This window comes from Pseudophryne corroboree, unplaced genomic scaffold, assembly GCF_028390025.1.
Source record: "Pseudophryne corroboree isolate aPseCor3 unplaced genomic scaffold, aPseCor3.hap2 scaffold_1971, whole genome shotgun sequence".
Lineage (NCBI taxonomy): Eukaryota > Metazoa > Chordata > Amphibia > Anura > Myobatrachidae > Pseudophryne > Pseudophryne corroboree.
In genome coordinates, this window is record NW_026968612.1 from 51,726 (window position 1) to 67,473 (window position 15,748).

The window sequence follows — 15,748 nt, forward strand, 5'->3', positions numbered from 1 at the left end:
GGATGTGGACAGTCTCCAGAGGGGGGGGGTGGCCAGCTGCCACAGAGGCTTGGCTAATCATTTTATAGTAAAAACTGCTTGTTCATGCTTAATAATGTACCAGATTAATAACAGTAATGCAGAAAAAACACCATAGTCCTGTGCACTATAAGGCAACATGTGCGTAATCTATCATTCAAGTGCACAATCTGGAACCTGATCCCTAGAAGAGAAGGTGGGGCCCGCCGAGGGTTTCCCCTGTGCCCCTGCTGGACAGTCCAACCCTCTGTCACGGCATCATGTCCACTGCTCTGTATGCAGGACTTGATTCAAAGATGTACATAAAGCAAATGGTTTATGTACGTCTACGATGGTGGGCGCATGTGTGATCGCACGCAGTGTCCTCTGTGACGCAAGTCTGATGGACAGTCTGCAGACGTGTGGGGTGGGTAGATTTCACTAAAACAGGAAGTTGTACCTCTATTTTCTGGGAGTGGCGAGGCCAGGCTCTGCATCGTCTGATGCAAATTTCCTGGCCCCAGCAGCGCAAACAGCCTGGCCATCCTGAGTACTCGGTTGATGTTTACGCAATTGATCCGATGCTGTCTCTTTGGATGCAGAAGCACCCTGAGGACGCTTCGAGCTGTTGTACGTACTGTAGGGCTCCTGCCTGAAGCATCCAAAGGGCACTCCAGGTGGCACTGCTGCAGCAATACTGACTGCAGGGCAGCACCGATCGCAGACCCCTAGTTATGGCCCTGGTCCAGTGTAAGTGCTGAGTTTCTAGGTCTGATTATAAGTTGTACGGCAAGCAGTAGCAGCCATTAGATCACTTGCGTGAACATCGTCCATCTGAGCAACCAGGTTACTCAGGATGGCCTGGGGTTTCACTCTGCCAAGACCAGGAATTCTGCACTGGAGGACGCAGACCCTGGCCTCGGCAAGCCTACAAAACAGGGGTGGGATAACACCATTTTGGCCACAGCATGTGAATCATGTTGAGGCTTAGGGGGCCCTGCGAGCAATCTCGCAGTCACAGATCACCAAACATCACAGTTGTATGGAAACGGCTGCGTTTGCGTACAACTCTGAATTAGACCCTCTGTTTCACAACCTATTTATGTACATGCTCACAAGACATAGGGATGGACGTTTGAGGTCGATGGCTACCAATCAACAGTCTTTCCAATTCGATCAAAGTACCCTTTTCCACTAAATTGCGAGGATTCGATGGTTGCCAATCCGATGTTCAGGTACTTCTGTGCATTTGCGGACACCCGGAAAGGGGTGTCCGCAGCTCAGGTAAATGCACGCTTGCACAAAGCTCTGAAAGATTCTACACATGTTCACAGTAAAGCAATTGATGGTTACACCATTGCAATCATTCAATGTGCATGGCTGCGTTTGATGTCATCAGCCCGGCAACCAATTAATGCCAGGCTTCCGATGTCCATACCTGCTGTGGCGTGATGGGAAGCCTTCCGGGGAGCAGAGGACACATTATTTTGGAAGCATTTGTGATGTAAGGTAGAGTAGTTGCAACATTTCAGTACATATTTCGGGGAACCCCCTTTTTTTTAATATTAAAACCATTTAGAGGAAATCCATGCCAAATGAAGGCTAGCAGTGAAACTAACATGGTTCATTTGAATATCTTTATGGTTTTATTACAAATTACACCCAAAAGCAAGCAGGAGGTGGTTTGTATGTCATTTGTCGTGTTTATTCCCCATGTTTACTCATTTTTGTCATAAAAGAAAGATATAAAAGGTAGTATCTTTGTTACATTAATATTATGTAATCTATCGCTCTTATTACTCTTCAAATACCAGCCTACATATGAGGTTCTGTTGCATCGAACATCCCCCCAGCGTAAAATGAACTAACAGTAGAGGAACAGAAACAAAAGCACCCATCCCACAGCAAATATAACATGATCGTTAGTGATCTACCAAGCAGAATTGTCACCATGCCAGAAAAGCACGTGTTTAGACTTTGTTTTTCTCTATAACATATGTTTGGTTTTGTGATCCTGACATTCTGTGTGCATAGTCTGTTATTAGCTGAGGCTGTTGTTGCTGCTTTAAGCTGTGTCTCGGCTGTTTCAGAGGTGCTTCCTGGTTGGCCAGAGTATCTTAAATATGCAGATGAGCAAGTGAGTGCACAATCATAGAAGAATACATTCTGTAAGAAAAGCTGAGTCCATCGTTGGTCCACATTTTAAAGGCAGCATAGTTTCTTACTATCTTCAAGATATGTTCAACTGTGAGATCATTTTAAAAATCTCCATTATATTAAAAAGACTCTCCTTCCCACAGTAGTAAAAATGCTAAGCTGTTATGGTTAAGACTATACTTTCAGGGATCATTTCTATAGGTTTTAACTTTTGGAAATGTGCTCTAAAGTGTCCAGACCTACCAACCATGAGGAAGAGCAATAGTAATCTTTTCTGAGCGCGAAGTGAGCTCTCAGTGCTGCTTCATTGTAGCTGCTGTTTGCTTTTGATGACCGTTCCTTTTCTTCTATCATGGGAGAAATGGAGGAAGAGATTACAAGCTGAGTGGTTGTTTTTAATGCTTGTTAATGTCAGATTTTCTTATGGCTCCATGTGTACTGCTATTGTCATGTGGCATGATGCAATGTGCCCAAAAACATTGATAATGTGCTCATGTCAAAGGATCCCTGCAAGGGACATGGTGACATCACCAAACATTAGGAACAAGCCATCGGAACAAAGGGGCCGATGGTTTCCACTTCTACAGAATCAAATTGAAAAGGACTGTCAATTGGAGGGAACAAAAAAAATATTGATGATTGTGGATCATTGCTTTCTGATGTCCATTCCTGTTGTGTGGCAAATTCAGGCACATTAGTAGTGATTTATCCCTATTACTGAGCTGGCTTTATATCTTCAAAATATTTTCAAGTGAAGCTTATTTGGGGATTGTCACTTCAAACTGGAAGTATTCTTAACACTATATGGCAAGTGCAGTTCTGCATGAATGGCCAGCAGGTGGTGCTCCATGTAACACTGCAGCTCTCTGCTCTGAGCTCCAGCACAAAAAAATAAAAGCAAAACTGTCACGACTCATGGCATTGTCCCCTTCTCTGCACATAGGCACCTGGCACTCCTGTCACGGCAGTGTCCCCCTCTACTGCATCCATACACCCGAGTCTCCTGTCGCGGCAGTGTCTGCCTTGGGCATGAAGGGCCCACCGGGGAACTACAATGGTAGGGGACCGTATTTTAGGATGTGGACAGTCTCCAGAGGGGGGGTGGCCAGCTGCCACAGAGGCTTGGCTAATCATTTTATAGTAAAAACTGCTTGTTCATGCTTAATAATGTACCAGATTAATAACAGTAATGCAGAAAAAACACCATAGTCCTGTGCACTATAAGGCAACATGTGCGTAATCTATCATTCAAGTGCACAATCTGGAACCTGATCCCTAGAAGAGAAGGTGGGGCCCGCCGAGGGTTTCCCCTGTGCCCCTGCTGGACAGTCCAACCCTCTGTCATGGCATCATGTCCACTGCTCTGTATGCAGGACTTGATTCAAAGATGTACATAAAGCAAATGGTTTATGTACGTCTACGATGGTGGGCGCATGTGTGATCGCACGCAGTGTCCTCTGTGACGCAAGTCTGATGGACAGTCTGCAGACGTGTGGGGTGGGTAGATTTCACTAAAACAGGAAGTTGTACCTCTATTTTCTGGGAGTGGCGAGGCTAGGCTCTGCATCGTCTGATGCAAATTTCCTGGCCCCAGCAGCGCAAACAGCCTGGCCATCCTGAGTACTCGGTTGATGTTTACGCAATTGATCCGATGCTGTCTCTTTGGATGCAGAAGCACCCTGAGGATGCTTCGAGCTGTTGTACGTACTGTAGGGCTCCTGCCTGAAGCATCCAAAGGGCACTCCAGGTGGCACTGCTGCAGCAATACTGACTGCAGGGCAGCACCGATCGCAGACCCCTAGTTATGGCCCTGGTCCAGTGTAAGTGCTGAGTTTCTAGGTCTGATTATAAGTTGTACGGCAAGCAGTAGCAGCCATTAGATCACTTGCGTGAACATCGTCCATCTGAGCAACCAGGTTACTCAGGATGGCCTGGGGTTTCACTCTGCCAAGACCAGGAATTCTGCACTGGAGGACGCAGACCCTGGCCTCGGCAAGCCTACAAAACAGGGGTGGGATAACACCATTTTGGCCACAGCATGTGAATCATGTTGAGGCTTAGGGGGCCCTGCGAGCAATCTCGCAGTCACAGATCACCAAACATCACAGTTGTATGGAAACGGCTGCGTTTGCGTACAACTCTGAATTAGACCCTCTGTTTCACAACCTATTTATGTACATGCTCACAAGACATAGGGATGGACGTTTGAGGTCGATGGCTACCAATCAACAGTCTTTCCAATTCGATCAAAGTACCCTTTTCCACTAAATTGCGAGGATTCGATGGTTGCCAATCCGATGTTCAGGTACTTCTGTGCATTTGCGGACACCCGGAAAGGGGTGTCCGCAGCTCAGGTAAATGCACGCTTGCACAAAGCTCTGAAAGATTCTACACATGTTCACAGTAAAGCAATTGATGGTTACACCATTGCAATCATTCAATGTGCATGGCTGCGTTTGATGTCATCAGCCCGGCAACCAATTAATGCCAGGCTTCCGATGTCCATACCTGCTGTGGCGTGATGGGAAGCCTTCCGGGGAGCAGAGGACACATTATTTTGGAAGCATTTGTGATGTAAGGTAGAGTAGTTGCAACATTTCAGTACATATTTCGGGGAACCCCCTTTTTTTTAATATTAAAACCATTTAGAGGAAATCCATGCCAAATGAAGGCTAGCAGTGAAACTAACATGGTTCATTTGAATATCTTTATGGTTTTATTACAAATTACACCCAAAAGCAAGCAGGAGGTGGTTTGTATGTCATTTGTCGTGTTTATTCCCCATGTTTACTCATTTTTGTCATAAAAGAAAGATATAAAAGGTAGTATCTTTGTTACATTAATATTATGTAATCTATCGCTCTTATTACTCTTCAAATACCAGCCTACATATGAGGTTCTGTTGCATCGAACATCCCCCCAGCGTAAAATGAACTAACAGTAGAGGAACAGAAACAAAAGCACCCATCCCACAGCAAATATAACATGATCGTTAGTGATCTACCAAGCAGAATTGTCACCATGCCAGAAAAGCACGTGTTTAGACTTTGTTTTTCTCTATAACATATGTTTGGTTTTGTGATCCTGACATTCTGTGTGCATAGTCCGTTATTAGCTGAGGCTGTTGTTGCTGCTTTAAGCTGTGTCTCGGCTGTTTCAGAGGTGCTTCCTGGTTGGCCAGAGTATCTTAAATATGCAGATGAGCAAGTGAGTGCACAATCATAGAAGAATACATTCTGTAAGAAAAGCTGAGTCCATCGTCGGTCCACATTTTAAAGGCAGCATAGTTTCTTACTATCTTCAAGATATGTTCAACTGTGAGATCATTTTAAAAATCTCCATTATATTAAAAAGACTCTCCTTCCCACAGCAGTAAAAATGCTAAGCTGTTATGGTTAAGACTATACTTTCAGGGATCATTTCTATAGTTTTTAACTTTTGGAAATGTGCTCTAAAGTGTCCAGACCTACCAACCATGAGGAAGAGCAATAGTAATCTTTTCTGAGCGCGAAGTGAGCTCTCAGTGCTGCTTCATTGTAGCTGCTGTTTGCTTTTGATGACCGTTCCTTTTCTTCTATCATGGGAGAAATGGAGGAAGAGATTACAAGCTGAGTGGTTGTTTTTAATGCTTGTTAATGACAGATTTTCTTATGGCTCCATGTGTACTGCTATTGTCATGTGGCATGATGCAATGTGCCCAAAAACATTGATAATGTGCTCATGTCAAAGGATCCCTGCAAGGGACATGGTGACATCACCAAACATTAGGAACAAGCCATCGGAACAAAGGGGCCGATGGTTTCCACTTCTACAGAATCAAATTGAAAAGGACTGTCAATTGGAGGGAACAAAAAAAATATTGATGATTGTGGATCATTGCTTTCTGATGTCCATTCCTGTTGTGTGGCAAATTCAGGCACATTAGTAGTGATTTATCCCTATTACTGAGCTGGCTTTATATCTTCAAAATATTTTCAAGTGAAGCTTATTTGGGGATTGTCACTTCAAACTGGAAGTATTCTTAACACTATATGGCAAGTGCAGTTCTGCATGAATGGCCAGCAGGTGGTGCTCCATGTAACACTGCAGCTCTCTGCTCTGAGCTCCAGCACAAAAAAATAAAAGCAAAACTGTCACGACTCATGGCATTGTCCCCTTCTCTGCACATAGGCACCTGGCACTCCTGTCACGGCAGTGTCCCCCTCTACTGCATCCATACACCCGAGTCTCCTGTCGCGGCAGTGTCTGCCTTGGGCATGAAGGGCCCACCGGGGAACTACAATGGTAGGGGACCGTATTTTAGGATGTGGACAGTCTCCAGAGGGGGGGGTGGCCAGCTGCCACAGAGGCTTGGCTAATCATTTTATAGTAAAAACTGCTTGTTCATGCTTAATAATGTACCAGATTAATAACAGTAATGCAGAAAAAACACCATAGTCCTGTGCACTATAAGGCAACATGTGCGTAATCTATCATTCAAGTGCACAATCTGGAACCTGATCCCTAGAAGAGAAGGTGGGGCCCGCCGAGGGTTTCCCCTGTGCCCCTGCTGGACAGTCCAACCCTCTGTCACGGCATCATGTCCACTGCTCTGTATGCAGGACTTGATTCAAAGATGTACATAAAGCAAATGGTTTATGTACGTCTACGATGGTGGGCGCATGTGTGATCGCACGCAGTGTCCTCTGTGACGCAAGTCTGATGGACAGTCTGCAGACGTGTGGGGTGGGTAGATTTCACTAAAACAGGAAGTTGTACCTCTATTTTCTGGGAGTGGCGAGGCCAGGCTCTGCATCGTCTGATGCAAATTTCCTGGCCCCAGCAGCGCAAACAGCCTGGCCATCCTGAGTACTCGGTTGATGTTTACGCAATTGATCCGATGCTGTCTCTTTGGATGCAGAAGCACCCTGAGGACGCTTCGAGCTGTTGTACGTACTGTAGGGCTCCTGCCTGAAGCATCCAAAGGGCACTCCAGGTGGCACTGCTGCAGCAATACTGACTGCAGGGCAGCACCGATCGCAGACCCCTAGTTATGGCCCTGGTCCAGTGTAAGTGCTGAGTTTCTAGGTCTGATTATAAGTTGTACGGCAAGCAGTAGCAGCCATTAGATCACTTGCGTGAACATCGCCCATCTGAGCAACCAGGTTACTCAGGATGGCCTGGGGTTTCACTCTGCCAAGACCAGGAATTCTGCACTGGAGGACGCAGACCCTGGCCTCGGCAAGCCTACAAAACAGGGGTGGGATAACACCATTTTGGCCACAGCATGTGAATCATGTTGAGGCTTAGGGGGCCCTGCGAGCAATCTCGCAGTCACAGATCACCAAACATCACAGTTGTATGGAAACGGCTGCGTTTGCGTACAACTCTGAATTAGACCCTCTGTTTCACAACCTATTTATGTACATGCTCACAAGACATAGGGATGGACGTTTGAGGTCGATGGCTACCAATCAACAGTCTTTCCAATTCGATCAAAGTACCCTTTTCCACTAAATTGCGAGGATTCGATGGTTGCCAATCCGATGTTCAGGTACTTCTGTGCATTTGCGGACACCCGGAAAGGGGTGTCCGCAGCTCAGGTAAATGCACGCTTGCACAAAGCTCTGAAAGATTCTACACATGTTCACAGTAAAGCAATTGATGGTTACACCATTGCAATCATTCAATGTGCATGGCTGCGTTTGATGTCATCAGCCCGGCAACCAATTAATGCCAGGCTTCCGATGTCCATACCTGCTGTGGCGTGATGGGAAGCCTTCCGGGGAGCAGAGGACACATTATTTTGGAAGCATTTGTGATGTAAGGTAGAGTAGTTGCAACATTTCAGTACATATTTCGGGGAACCCCCTTTTTTTTAATATGAAAACCATTTAGAGGAAATCCATGCCAAATGAAGGCTAGCAGTGAAACTAACATGGTTCATTTGAATATCTTTATGGTTTTATTACAAATTACACCCAAAAGCAAGCAGGAGGTGGTTTGTATGTCATTTGTCGTGTTTATTCCCCATGTTTACTCATTTTTGTCATAAAAGAAAGATATAAAAGGTAGTATCTTTGTTACATTAATATTATGTAATCTATCGCTCTTATTACTCTTCAAATACCAGCCTACATATGAGGTTCTGTTGCATCGAACATCCCCCCAGCGTAAAATGAACTAACAGTAGAGGAACAGAAACAAAAGCACCCATCCCACAGCAAATATAACATGATCGTTAGTGATCTACCAAGCAGAATTGTCACCATGCCAGAAAAGCACGTGTTTAGACTTTGTTTTTCTCTATAACATATGTTTGGTTTTGTGATCCTGACATTCTGTGTGCATAGTCCGTTATTAGCTGAGGCTGTTGTTGCTGCTTTAAGCTGTGTCTCGGCTGTTTCAGAGGTGCTTCCTGGTTGGCCAGAGTATCTTAAATATGCAGATGAGCAAGTGAGTGCACAATCATAGAAGAATACATTCTGTAAGAAAAGCTGAGTCCATCGTCGGTCCACATTTTAAAGGCAGCATAGTTTCTTACTATCTTCAAGATATGTTCAACTGTGAGATCATTTTAAAAATCTCCATTATATTAAAAAGACTCTCCTTCCCACAGCAGTAAAAATGCTAAGCTGTTATGGTTAAGACTATACTTTCAGGGATCATTTCTATAGTTTTTAACTTTTGGAAATGTGCTCTAAAGTGTCCAGACCTACCAACCATGAGGAAGAGCAATAGTAATCTTTTCTGAGCGCGAAGTGAGCTCTCAGTGCTGCTTCATTGTAGCTGCTGTTTGCTTTTGATGACCGTTCCTTTTCTTCTATCATGGGAGAAATGGAGGAAGAGATTACAAGCTGAGTGGTTGTTTTTAATGCTTGTTAATGACAGATTTTCTTATGGCTCCATGTGTACTGCTATTGTCATGTGGCATGATGCAATGTGCCCAAAAACATTGATAATGTGCTCATGTCAAAGGATCCCTGCAAGGGACATGGTGACATCACCAAACATTAGGAACAAGCCATCGGAACAAAGGGGCCGATGGTTTCCACTTCTACAGAATCAAATTGAAAAGGACTGTCAATTGGAGGGAACAAAAAAAATATTGATGATTGTGGATCATTGCTTTCTGATGTCCATTCCTGTTGTGTGGCAAATTCAGGCACATTAGTAGTGATTTATCCCTATTACTGAGCTGGCTTTATATCTTCAAAATATTTTCAAGTGAAGCTTATTTGGGGATTGTCACTTCAAACTGGAAGTATTCTTAACACTATATGGCAAGTGCAGTTCTGCATGAATGGCCAGCAGGTGGTGCTCCATGTAACACTGCAGCTCTCTGCTCTGAGCTCCAGCACAAAAAAATAAAAGCAAAACTGTCACGACTCATGGCATTGTCCCCTTCTCTGCACATAGGCACCTGGCACTCCTGTCACGGCAGTGTCCCCCTCTACTGCATCCATACACCCGAGTCTCCTGTCGCGGCAGTGTCTGCCTTGGGCATGAAGGGCCCACCGGGGAACTACAATGGTAGGGGACCGTATTTTAGGATGTGGACAGTCTCCAGAGGGGGGGGTGGCCAGCTGCCACAGAGGCTTGGCTAATCATTTTATAGTAAAAACTGCTTGTTCATGCTTAATAATGTACCAGATTAATAACAGTAATGCAGAAAAAACACCATAGTCCTGTGCACTATAAGGCAACATGTGCGTAATCTATCATTCAAGTGCACAATCTGGAACCTGATCCCTAGAAGAGAAGGTGGGGCCCGCCGAGGGTTTCCCCTGTGCCCCTGCTGGACAGTCCAACCCTCTGTCACGGCATCATGTCCACTGCTCTGTATGCAGGACTTGATTCAAAGATGTACATAAAGCAAATGGTTTATGTACGTCTACGATGGTGGGCGCATGTGTGATCGCACGCAGTGTCCTCTGTGACGCAAGTCTGATGGACAGTCTGCAGACGTGTGGGGTGGGTAGATTTCACTAAAACAGGAAGTTGTACCTCTATTTTCTGGGAGTGGCGAGGCCAGGCTCTGCATCGTCTGATGCAAATTTCCTGGCCCCAGCAGCGCAAACAGCCTGGCCATCCTGAGTACTCGGTTGATGTTTACGCAATTGATCCGATGCTGTCTCTTTGGATGCAGAAGCACCCTGAGGACGCTTCGAGCTGTTGTACGTACTGTAGGGCTCCTGCCTGAAGCATCCAAAGGGCACTCCAGGTGGCACTGCTGCAGCAATACTGACTGCAGGGCAGCACCGATCGCAGACCCCTAGTTATGGCCCTGGTCCAGTGTAAGTGCTGAGTTTCTAGGTCTGATTATAAGTTGTACGGCAAGCAGTAGCAGCCATTAGATCACTTGCGTGAACATCGCCCATCTGAGCAACCAGGTTACTCAGGATGGCCTGGGGTTTCACTCTGCCAAGACCAGGAATTCTGCACTGGAGGACGCAGACCCTGGCCTCGGCAAGCCTACAAAACAGGGGTGGGATAACACCATTTTGGCCACAGCATGTGAATCATGTTGAGGCTTAGGGGGCCCTGCGAGCAATCTCGCAGTCACAGATCACCAAACATCACAGTTGTATGGAAACGGCTGCGTTTGCGTACAACTCTGAATTAGACCCTCTGTTTCACAACCTATTTATGTACATGCTCACAAGACATAGGGATGGACGTTTGAGGTCGATGGCTACCAATCAACAGTCTTTCCAATTCGATCAAAGTACCCTTTTCCACTAAATTGCGAGGATTCGATGGTTGCCAATCCGATGTTCAGGTACTTCTGTGCATTTGCGGACACCCGGAAAGGGGTGTCCGCAGCTCAGGTAAATGCACGCTTGCACAAAGCTCTGAAAGATTCTACACATGTTCACAGTAAAGCAATTGATGGTTACACCATTGCAATCATTCAATGTGCATGGCTGCGTTTGATGTCATCAGCCCGGCAACCAATTAATGCCAGGCTTCCGATGTCCATACCTGCTGTGGCGTGATGGGAAGCCTTCCGGGGAGCAGAGGACACATTATTTTGGAAGCATTTGTGATGTAAGGTAGAGTAGTTGCAACATTTCAGTACATATTTCGGGGAACCCCCTTTTTTTTAATATGAAAACCATTTAGAGGAAATCCATGCCAAATGAAGGCTAGCAGTGAAACTAACATGGTTCATTTGAATATCTTTATGGTTTTATTACAAATTACACCCAAAAGCAAGCAGGAGGTGGTTTGTATGTCATTTGTCGTGTTTATTCCCCATGTTTACTCATTTTTGTCATAAAAGAAAGATATAAAAGGTAGTATCTTTGTTACATTAATATTATGTAATCTATCGCTCTTATTACTCTTCAAATACCAGCCTACATATGAGGTTCTGTTGCATCGAACATCCCCCCAGCGTAAAATGAACTAACAGTAGAGGAACAGAAACAAAAGCACCCATCCCACAGCAAATATAACATGATCGTTAGTGATCTACCAAGCAGAATTGTCACCATGCCAGAAAAGCACGTGTTTAGACTTTGTTTTTCTCTATAACATATGTTTGGTTTTGTGATCCTGACATTCTGTGTGCATAGTCCGTTATTAGCTGAGGCTGTTGTTGCTGCTTTAAGCTGTGTCTCGGCTGTTTCAGAGGTGCTTCCTGGTTGGCCAGAGTATCTTAAATATGCAGATGAGCAAGTGAGTGCACAATCATAGAAGAATACATTCTGTAAGAAAAGCTGAGTCCATCGTTGGTCCACATTTTAAAGGCAGCATAGTTTCTTACTATCTGATATATTCAAGATATGTTCAACTGTGAGATCATTTTAAAAATCTCCATTATATTAAAAAGACTCTCCTTCCCACAGCAGTAAAAATGCTAGGCTGTTATGGTTAAGACTATACTTTCAGGGATCATTTCTATAGTTTTTAACTTTTGGAAATGTGCTCTAAAGTGTCCAGACCTACCAACCATGAGGAAGAGCAATAGTAATCTTTTCTGAGCGTGAAGTGAGCTCTCAGTGCTGCTTCATTGTAGCTGCTGTTTGCTTTTGATGACCGTTCCTTTTCTTCTATCATGGGAGAAATGGAGGAAGAGATTACAAGCTGAGTGGTTGTTTTTAATGCTTGTTAATGACAGATTTTCTTATGGCTCCATGTGTACTGCTATTGTCATGTGGCATGATGTGATGTGCCCAAAAACATTGATAATGTGCTCATGTCAAAGGATCCCTGCAAGGGACATGGTGACATCACCAAACATTAGGAACAAGCCATCGGAACAAAGGGGCCGATGGTTTCCACTTCTACAGAATCAAATTGAAAAGGACTGTCAATTGGAGGGAACAAAAAAAATATTGATGATTGTGGATCATTGCTTTCTGATGTCCATTCCTGTTGTGTGGCAAATTCAGGCACATTAGTAGTGATTTATCCCTATTACTGAGCTGGCTTTATATCTTCAAAATATTTTCAAGTGAAGCTTATTTGGGGATTGTCACTTCAAACTGGAAGTATTCTTAACACTATATGGCAAGTGCAGTTCTGCATGAATGGCCAGCAGGTGGTGCTCCATGTAACACTGCAGCTCTCTGCTCTGAGCTCCAGCACAAAAAAATAAAAGCAAAACTGTCACGACTCATGGCATTGTCCCCTTCTCTGCACATAGGCACCTGGCACTCCTGTCACGGCAGTGTCCCCCTCTACTGCATCCATACACCCGAGTCTCCTGTCGCGGCAGTGTCTGCCTTGGGCATGAAGGGCCCACCGGGGAACTGCAATGGTAGGGGACCGTATTTTAGGATGTGGACAGTCTCCAGAGGGGGGGGGGGGGGGGTGGCCAGCTGCCACAGAGGCTTGGCTAATCATTTTATAGTAAAAACTGCTTGTTCATGCTTAATAATGTACCAGATTAATAACAGTAATGCAGAAAAAACACCACAGTCCTGTGCACTATAAGGCAACATGTGCGTAATCTATCATTCAAGTGCACAATCTGGAACCTGATCCCTAGAAGAGAAGGTGGGGCCCGCCGAGGGTTTCCCCTGTGCCCCTGCTGGACAGTCCAACCCTCTGTCACGGCATCATGTCCACTGCTCTGTATGCAGGACTTGATTCAAAGATGTACATAAAGCAAATGGTTTATGTACGTCTACGATGGTGGGCGCATGTGTGATCGCACGCAGTGTCCTCTGTGACGCAAGTCTGATGGACAGTCTGCAGACGTGTGGGGTGGGTAGATTTCACTAAAACAGGAAGTTGTACCTCTATTTTCTGGGAGTGGCGAGGCCAGGCTCTGCATCGTCTGATGCAAATTTCCTGGCCCCAGCAGCGCAAACAGCCTGGCCATCCTGAGTACTCGGTTGATGTTTACGCAATTGATCCGATGCTGTCTCTTTGGATGCAGAAGCACCCTGAGGACGCTTCGAGCTGTTGTACGTACTGTAGGGCTCCTGCCTGAAGCATCCAAAGGGCACTCCAGGTGGCACTGCTGCAGCAATACTGACTGCAGGGCAGCACCGATCGCAGACCCCTAGTTATGGCCCTGGTCCAGTGTAAGTGCTGAGTTTCTAGGTCTGATTATAAGTTGTACGGCAAGCAGTAGCAGCCATTAGATCACTTGCGTGAACATCGCCCATCTGAGCAACCAGGTTACTCAGGATGGCCTGGGGTTTCACTCTGCCAAGACCAGGAATTCTGCACTGGAGGACGCAGACCCTGGCCTCGGCAAGCCTACAAAACAGGGGTGGGATAACACCATTTTGGCCACAGCATGTGAATCATGTTGAGGCTTAGGGGGCCCTGCGAGCAATCTCGCAGTCACAGATCACCAAACATCACAGTTGTATGGAAACGGCTGCGTTTGCGTACAACTCTGAATTAGACCCTCTGTTTCACAACCTATTTATGTACATGCTCACAAGACATAGGGATGGACGTTTGAGGTCGATGGCTACCAATCAACAGTCTTTCCAATTCGATCAAAGTACCCTTTTCCACTAAATTGCGAGGATTCGATGGTTGCCAATCCGATGTTCAGGTACTTCTGTGCATTTGCGGACACCCGGAAAGGGGTGTCCGCAGCTCAGGTAAATGCACGCTTGCACAAAGCTCTGAAAGATTCTACACATGTTTACAGTAAAGCAATTGATGGTTACACCATTGCAATCATTCAATGTGCATGGCTGCGTTTGATGTCATCAGCCCGGCAACCAATTAATGCCAGGCTTCCGATGTCCATACCTGCTGTGGCGTGATGGGAAGCCTTCCGGGGAGCAGAGGACACATTATTTTGGAAGCATTTGTGATGTAAGGTAGAGTAGTTGCAACATTTCAGTACATATTTCGGGGAACCCCCTTTTTTTTAATATGAAAACCATTTAGAGGAAATCCATGCCAAATGAAGGCTAGCAGTGAAACTAACATGGTTCATTTGAATATCTTTATGGTTTTATTACAAATTACACCCAAAAGCAAGCAGGAGGTGGTTTGTATGTCATTTGTCGTGTTTATTCCCCATGTTTACTCATTTTTGTCATAAAAGAAAGATATAAAAGGTAGTATCTTTGTTACATTAATATTATGTAATCTATCGCTCTTATTACTCTTCAAATACCAGCCTACATATGAGGTTCTGTTGCATCGAACATCCCCCCAGCGTAAAATGAACTAACAGTAGAGGAACAGAAACAAAAGCACCCATCCCACAGCAAATATAACATGATCGTTAGTGATCTACCAAGCAGAATTGTCACCATGCCAGAAAAGCACGTGTTTAGACTTTGTTTTTCTCTATAACATATGTTTGGTTTTGTGATCCTGACATTCTGTGTGCATAGTCCGTTATTAGCTGAGGCTGTTGTTGCTGCTTTAAGCTGTGTCTCGGCTGTTTCAGAGGTGCTTCCTGGTTGGCCAGAGTATCTTAAATATGCAGATGAGCAAGTGAGTGCACAATCATAGAAGAATACATTCTGTAAGAAAAGCTGAGTCCATCGTTGGTCCACATTTTAAAGGCAGCATAGTTTCTTACTATCTGATATATTCAAGATATGTTCAACTGTGAGATCATTTTAAAAATCTCCATTATATTAAAAAGACTCTCCTTCCCACAGCAGTAAAAATGCTAGGCTGTTATGGTTAAGACTATACTTTCAGGGATCATTTCTATAGTTTTTAACTTTTGGAAATGTGCTCTAAAGTGTCCAGACCTACCAACCATGAGGAAGAGCAATAGTAATCTTTTCTGAGCGCGAAGTGAGCTCTCAGTGCTGCTTCATTGTAGCTGCTGTTTGCTTTTGATGACCGTTCCTTTTCTTCTATCATGGGAGAAATGGAGGAAGAGATTACAAGCTGAGTGGTTGTTTTTAATGCTTGTTAATGACAGATTTTCTTATGGCTCCATGTGTACTGCTATTGTCATGTGGCATGATGCGATGTGCCCAAAAACATTGATAATGTGCTCATGTCAAAGGATCCCTGCAAGGGACATGGTGACATCACCAAACATTAGGAACAAGCCATCGGAACAAAGGGGCCGATGGTTTCCACTTCTACAGAATCAAATTGAAAAGGACTGTCAATTGGAGGGAACAAAAAAAATATTGATGATTGTGGATCATTGCTTTCTGAT

The 15,748-nt window shown here is 44.8% G+C and overlaps 5 non-coding genes across 5 annotated transcripts; all 5 read left to right on the forward strand.

Moving 5' to 3' along the window:
• The first annotated feature begins 2,324 nt into the window (after positions 1 to 2,324).
• On the forward strand, positions 2,325 to 2,544 carry LOC135005147 (small nucleolar RNA U3). Its single transcript, XR_010205803.1, has one exon. It is a non-coding gene; the product is annotated as a small nucleolar RNA U3 (small nucleolar RNA).
• A 3,007-nt stretch (positions 2,545 to 5,551) lies between these two features.
• LOC135005135 (small nucleolar RNA U3) lies at positions 5,552 to 5,771 on the forward strand. The gene has a single exon (XR_010205791.1). It is a non-coding gene; the product is annotated as a small nucleolar RNA U3 (small nucleolar RNA).
• A 3,008-nt stretch (positions 5,772 to 8,779) lies between these two features.
• On the forward strand, positions 8,780 to 8,999 carry LOC135005136 (small nucleolar RNA U3). The gene has a single exon (XR_010205792.1). It is a non-coding gene; the product is annotated as a small nucleolar RNA U3 (small nucleolar RNA).
• A 3,015-nt stretch (positions 9,000 to 12,014) lies between these two features.
• Positions 12,015 to 12,234, forward strand: LOC135005151 (small nucleolar RNA U3). Its single transcript, XR_010205804.1, has one exon. It is a non-coding gene; the product is annotated as a small nucleolar RNA U3 (small nucleolar RNA).
• A 3,023-nt stretch (positions 12,235 to 15,257) lies between these two features.
• Positions 15,258 to 15,477, forward strand: LOC135005137 (small nucleolar RNA U3). Its single transcript, XR_010205793.1, has one exon. It is a non-coding gene; the product is annotated as a small nucleolar RNA U3 (small nucleolar RNA).
• The last annotated feature ends 271 nt before the right edge of the window (positions 15,478 to 15,748 follow it).